Consider the following 5,903-nt stretch of genomic DNA (forward strand, 5'->3'; position numbering starts at 1 on the left):
TTTTTTTTTTAGTATTTTTTTTTTTCCTACACTTGATTATCGTCATGATGCACATTTGCCATCTCACCTTCGTTATCTTTGGCAAAAATCAAAGAATTGTTCATCAACTAATATTTTTGTCAGTAATTTGGTTGACTAGATTAACACTTCTTGGGCCTTTGGTTTATGTTAAGGCTTTTGGCAATGCAAACTTTCCTTTAGCTCTGACCAAATTCTGGTCCCGTCGATCCTGCAGTTTTTATTTTTTTATTGCATAAACTTGTTTCACAAGACGTCACATTATGGCAGTAAAATGAGTTGCGGTCTCTGTTGCATGTTGACTTAAATTTTAAAATATAATTCAAGGATATTGCTTTTAATACAGTGCTTTAGAGGTTATATTACCAAAGGATTTCCACCAGGAAAAACAGGCATCTGTTTGAGGCCACAGGAAACACAGATTGTCCAAGTAAGACATAAAGTTAATGTGTTTGGCACAATGTTGCCAGATATATATTTTTGCCATAAAGCTGCTCCAAGAAAACCTCACCCATCAGTTCTGCTTAAACACGAGCCATCTGGCTCATTTATTCAGCTTCTTTCCCGTTGATCTTTGGTAAACGGCCCCCAAATGCAGGTCTCTCACCTGTCTTCCACATGCAACACGGGCCTCAGAGGGACGTTATGTATCATCTGTGATGGAGATGGATCTGTCTGCAGGTTTGCATAGGAGCTCGAGTGCGCCAGCTGCACTCTTAACACTTGAGCGGAGACTTTAAACCCCAGGAATATCTGTCTGGAAGCGGCGTGACCGTAAATCTGAGCTCGGCTTTGGCAGACAGCGAGGAGATGCTGGCATGGTGCTTGATGAATGCTTGGTATCGCATGGATGTTGCAACCGAATTTCTGGGCGATTTGGTACAGATCTTCTTGCTTGGTGCTTCCACGGCTCAATTGTGTGTAATAGATAGTGACAGCAGCGTAAACTGTGGGATGTTGGGATGTAACTCTTGTTATCTGGGCTTCAATGCAAAAGCAGCCCCTTTATGGGCCAGCGGATTGGCTGGAGTGCATGCCGTTGCGTAATGACCGGAGAGAAAAGAGTTAGTCCTAATGTGGAGATTTAGAACCGAACGCTCATTTATTCTCCTCATGTCATTACAAACCTGTACACTCTGTCCCTGGGTGGTACACCTTTGTATCTTATTTACACCTAAATGGTACATATTAGTACTTAAAAGTGCATATCAGTACTTAAAAAGTAAATCAGTTCCTCCAGGATTTTGCGATTCTGCGATCGCTGAATTTATCGCAAAATCAAGCAAACGCTGCAATTTTCACAAGAGCTCACAAATTTTCGTAATTGCCACAGATTTTCCGCAGATTTTGGTCTTAGACGCGTCCCGTGACGTCATCGCAATGCACATTCAGTCAAAGAAAGGTTCCAAAAGTGGAATGAACAGCCTTGAGTTCTTATCACGACCGATTTACAAGAGCTACATTGGAAAGTGGAACGAATCCGCGCTACTCGTTTGGGCTACGTAGCGCAGACCGTTTATCTGCTCGGTTTATCTGATCTCGATCACGTGACACCGTTATACACAGCGCTGGGAGATACAGTGAAGAAAGCAGTCGCAGAATCTATAACATCTCGTGAGAAGCATTCAAATTCGGCGCAGAATTCTGTTAAAGCTACAGATATCAGAACAAACACCACTGATGTGGAAAACAGGAAAAACATTGTTCAATAAACAGATCACCGCCATTCACCATGGATTTAACATAGTAAAACTACAGGACTTGTGGCAGAAATGGTCTAATGTTTTTTAGTGTTTTTAAATGCTTCACACAACTTTTCCCAGCACTTCAAAGCTTTAACCCTCTAAGCGCCAAAGTCGCAAAATTGCAACAAGACGTCATACTTAATAAAATAGACTGTAGTTCCTAATATGGTGTAATATCTCATTTGTATTCCCTACCACTAGATGGCAGACATGTAGTACTTTGATTCTAGACCAAAATCACGTCATGTTCCTATTCAAAGTGTTCGAGCAAATAGCAGAGCAAGTGAGCTATCGTGTCATTGATGCGGAAGCAGTTCAGTTCATAGCCTATATAGTATAGTAATATAGTAATAATTTAGTACTTTCTCCTGTTTTATTGTTGGTTTCCTCTTTTCTGATCATTTGGAATGAGGATAAAAAGACAAAAACAAAAAAAACAAAACATGCAAATAAGTTCAAACATCCATTCAATATCTATGATTTCCTGAATATTATGACATTCAAGATGGCTGCCCCTGATGACGTCATAATATGCAAATTAGACGAGTATATTTACACCCCACATAAACTTTCAGTCATGCCCAACATTTTTCTAATTTACAGTAGATCTCTATCTTTAAGCCCTTTCAAGCCACAAGCTTTTGAAATCTTGATGTCAAAATCCAGCATTTTTTCCAAAAATCCCTGGCGCCCAAAGGGTTAAGTATTACCGAATTTGAAAGTTATTTTTAATGTGGTGACATTTGTTCATCCTTCATAGGTTGCCCCCATTTATAAAACTAAAAGTTTCATAATGTAGGAAGGTCAAGACTTATTTAAAAATAAAAAAAGACATTAAATTATCACTAGTAGATGGCTGCAGAGAAGTACATATAGGCTTATTAACCATTTCCACTCCCTAATATATATATTTTTTTGTATTTATAAAATTATATTTAGACATTATGAATGACAGTAATAAAGGTTAGTTTTATCTGCATCTCAACTACCCAGACAGCACAACTACGTCTGAAAGACGTCTGCTAAAAATCTGAAATAATACAAGGAAAATACTTTTAATAAAAAGACCGTGACGCTCTCGAGCGCTGCCCACCACAGCAAGGCTCCTGTGGGAGATAATGGCACTTCCTCTCAGAGGAAGTTATTTATACTCTCTGGGCAAAACTCCCTTATTTGGTGTGGTCGCTTTTCAGCTCCGGGGGAAATTATCTCCGGTTCCTTTTGATTCATGCAGAACGATCTTCCTCTTACATCACACTTTCTCATGCGCTGAGTCGTGCCAGCCGGGCGAGCGTCTGCACCCTGGATGTGTCGAGGCCTGAAGCACATGCTGCAGTCGCACAAACCCACTTTATGAGTGAGACGACGAGCCAAGACTGCTGCTTGAGTTTCATAAAGTACGGATGTCATAAATGCTTTGGGCTTGTACAAATCGTATAAGCCCATCTGCCCGTACTTATTGAGTAACTTTTTTGCAGATTAGACACAGTGGCTGGTGAATGCTGAATCAGCCTCGTAGAATTTTTTAAAATGTACTTTTCTTTACTTTTCCATAATTCAACATTTTATAGCAACTTGTTTGCTTGCTTGATTTATTTTGGGTTTTTATTAATTTTGTTTGTTTGTTTAATTATTTATTTTGTTTAATTATCTTTTAATTTAATAAATCCGCAATCTGCGTTAAATATAATTAATCCACCCTATTTAGTAACTTTTTGCTGATCAGACCCAGTAGCTAGTGAATGCTGAATTATTATTTTATAATTAAACTTTTTATATTTTTATATTAATTAATTTGTTTGTTTGTTTTATTTTTGTTGTATTTATTTGTTTAGTTATTTATTTTTGTTTAATTTATTTACTTACATTTTATATATTTATATTTATATTTGTTTATTTATTTGTTGTATTTTAATTATTTTAGTTATTTATTAATTGTTTAATTTTAAAATATTATTTAATATTATTTATATTTATGTATTTGTATTTGTTTGTTTATTATTTTTGTTGTATTTAGTTTAATAATTATTTATTTTAGATATTCATTCATATTCATATTGTTAATTTTATTTATTTATTCTTTATTTATTTTTGTTTAATTATTATTTTTGTTTTACTTATATATTTTTTTATTTGTTTGTTTGTTCAATACTTATATATTTTTTGTTATTTAATTATTTTAATTAATTTATTATTTTAGATCATTAAAACAGACTCTCTGGCGAATCAATGCTGAAGTATTTTTTTCAGTTTAACTTTTATAACAACATAATTTAAACTTTTTTTTTTACATTTTTGTTTATTTGTTTGTTTGTTTCTTTGTTGGCTTGTTTCTTTTATTATTTATTTTTACATTTTTTTGTTTCTTTTTTTTTTGTTAAATTGAACAAATGTGCAAATCATTAAATACAATCAATCTGCCTTTACTTTAGAGTATTGAGGGATATCGCAGGGATATTGTAGATGGTTTCAAAGAAACCAGATACGATTCTCGGCATCTTCTGTTTGGTCCCTTAGAGCAGTGTGACTTACAATAGAGAAAGAGATTCAGCGTTTGATTTATTACCCATCAGGAACATAAAAGCTGAAGGCGTTGGGACATAAAACAGCAAAACGTAGTCACTGTCAACTTGAGTAACACGACTCTCATGTGTAAGACTTCTTAAAGAATTAAAGTCTGACAGTGAATCTCGTTGTGAAAGTCAAGCCTTCGCGCCGATTTTCAGAAGCGATTAATGGATTTTCTCTTGATTTGTTCTCTTGTAAAGTGTTCCCATCTACAAACCGAACGCTTTCGGCTGGAGTCGGTCAGATAAGTCTCTTTGCATCAGCGCTTCAGCGCTCCGATCCGACCGGGACGCTGCCTCCGGTTGCCCAGCATGCCTCGCTGCATTAAGACAGATCTTTGTCATCCGGGAGCCTGCTGTTAATCTCATCGCTCACTGGAGGTTGAGACAGCAGCTGCCCGTGTTGCTTTTGGAGCGACGGTGAAGTGTTGATATTGCCATGGTCACAGGCCAGACCTTCACCACAGAGCCGCCTTTGTGTGCGAGTCCCGGAGTCTGGGATCGGCTCTTTCAGAGATGCGTGAGGTCACAAACGTGCTTTATGAATGCTTGTTTAAAACATTGCAAGCATGCAGTCCTGTTCTACATACTTCACATGCATTCCTGCATTACTGTGGCAGGAACAAACCTCAGTAATCAAAGGAATTAAACGTGTTTGAAGTTTAAGTTTAACTTTTTAATTTGCTCAGCAAGAACTGTTGCTTTGCCACGGCAATCGACCTGAAAGTCAACTATGCATTTATATTTAAAATTTATAATAAAGTATTTTTAAAAATTTGAACAATTTATAATCCGATTTCTCTTTAAGGTCAACTGCGTTGATGAATTAAGTTCTGGATGGAAATTATAGAGATGGTGGGCAAAAGAATATATATTTTTTTATTTAAATGTGTATGTAGCTCCTTTTATTTTACATATTTGAAATATGCAACTGTTTATATTTTATATATAAAATTTTACATCTTATATAGAAACATGACTGTAGTTTTTAATAAGCTATAAATTCTTAGAATTTTATGTGTAATTTTATACATTTAAATTAATGCATATAAAATATATAAAAATGTATTTAAAAAAATAGTTTAGTTTGTTTTTTATATTTATTATAATTTTACTGTATTATATATTTTTATTTATAAAAATGTTTATAAAAATGTATAAATAATATTTATGTGGGTATATAAATGCCTTTTATACATTATTCATTTACATTTTACATTTATCTTGCTGTATCTGTCTGCTGTTTTTGACACGGTTAACCACCAGATCCTCCTGTCAACCCTATTGGCAAAGGGCATCTCAGGTACCACACTCCAGTGGTTTGAGTCTTACCTCTCAGATAGGTCCTTCAATTTCAGATAAATAGTGTTCATATCGATATCGGAATTATATCGTATCGACCGAAATTAAGAAATATATCGTGATATCAATTTTGGCCATATCGTCCAGCCCTACCCTCTAGAAGCTTGCGTTCTGCAAGTGAACGTCGCTTTCTTGTGACATCCCAAAGAGGCACAAAATCACTTTCACTGACTTTTACATTAACTGTTCCCTCCTGGTGGAATGACCTGCC

At 35.5% G+C, this 5,903-nt stretch overlaps 1 protein-coding gene across 1 annotated transcript in view; it reads left to right on the plus strand.

The window, feature by feature from the left end:
• LOC107727908 (PDZ and LIM domain protein 5-like) overlaps nt 1–5,903 on the plus strand; it is a 111,738-nt gene that overhangs the window by 5,945 nt on the left and 99,890 nt on the right. The window lies entirely within an intron of this gene.

The sequence above is a fragment of the Sinocyclocheilus rhinocerous genome, unplaced genomic scaffold (assembly GCF_001515625.1).
Source record: "Sinocyclocheilus rhinocerous isolate Xijiao unplaced genomic scaffold, SAMN03320098_v1.1 scaffold42, whole genome shotgun sequence".
Lineage (NCBI taxonomy): Eukaryota > Metazoa > Chordata > Actinopteri > Cypriniformes > Cyprinidae > Sinocyclocheilus > Sinocyclocheilus rhinocerous.